This window comes from Eleutherodactylus coqui, chromosome 2 (genome assembly GCF_035609145.1).
Source record: "Eleutherodactylus coqui strain aEleCoq1 chromosome 2, aEleCoq1.hap1, whole genome shotgun sequence".
Classification (NCBI taxonomy): domain Eukaryota; kingdom Metazoa; phylum Chordata; class Amphibia; order Anura; family Eleutherodactylidae; genus Eleutherodactylus; species Eleutherodactylus coqui.
In genome coordinates, this window is record NC_089838.1 from 12,939,508 (window position 1) to 12,940,662 (window position 1,155).

Sequence of the window (1,155 nt, forward strand, 5' to 3'; positions counted from 1 at the left end):
GGTACCACAAGGCTCTGTCCTAGGCCCAGTGTTGGTCAACCTTTTTATAAATGATCTGGAGGAGAGAATTGATGGGGAAACTGATCAAATTTGCCGTGGACACAAAGCTAGGAGGGATAGCGAACACTAGGGAAGAGAGAATATTCAAAAGGATCGAGAAAAGCTTGCACAGTGGGCAGCGACTAACAGAATGGTATTTAACAAGGAGAAATGCAAAGTCCTACATCTGGGCAAGAAAAATTTTAAAAAGCACATACAGAATGGGAGGAATTGGGCTAAGCAGCACATGTGAAAAAGACTTTGCACAAGAAAAGACTATAAAAGCTTAAACCAAAAAACTGCAGCATGCAGAACCGTTTTCCTGGACTGGAATACCTGCGCAGAGGTGCCAGAAGTTGGTTGACGCAATGCACAGATGTCAGGGTTTTTTTTTTTATAGGAAAAAGTAGTATTTTCAATACATTTATAGAAATGAGTTATAATTTGTGCTTTAATTCCTTTTAATTTTTTTCTTCACTACTGTATATGTATCCTTGAATTGTAAATATTACTAAAAGTGATTCTAAGAAGGTCAACTAGTGATCTGGTGTCCAGGCCATGAGCATCTAAGGTTTATTCATGTGCTTGGGGAGTAAAAACTGGTCTGATCCCACAGAAGTGCCACGGTAGAAGCGTTCCTGCTGGCAATGATGGGTGTCAGAAGAAAGAGGGCATCGCAGCTACAGACCACTATTTGGTGCACAGTGTAATGCCTCATGTCCACGGCATGTGTAGATTCCACAAATTGAATTTGCCTGTGCACATTGGGCCTAATTGTTCAGTGTACACAAGACCACGGCAGGGTGATGAGCGATTAAGTTGCACCGCCTCGCAAAAAAAAAAGTCACTGGTCGATCAAAAGTTGTACTCGACAATGTCTTTTCTGAGCGACTATCTGAATGATGGCTGCCCCCGTATAAGGGGGACTTTGCTTTTGGCTCTAATATGTGTTTACATGGACTAAGTTTTCCCAACTTCTCTGGATTGAAGCCAGCTGTCTCCTGCTTTGTATTTGCTGAACTGTTATCTCCATGTTAAATATTTAACAATGATGCCATCGTGTTCCTGTGGTGCACCTTCCCTTTCCTGGTATATATCTACCTTCCAGCAGCTGCA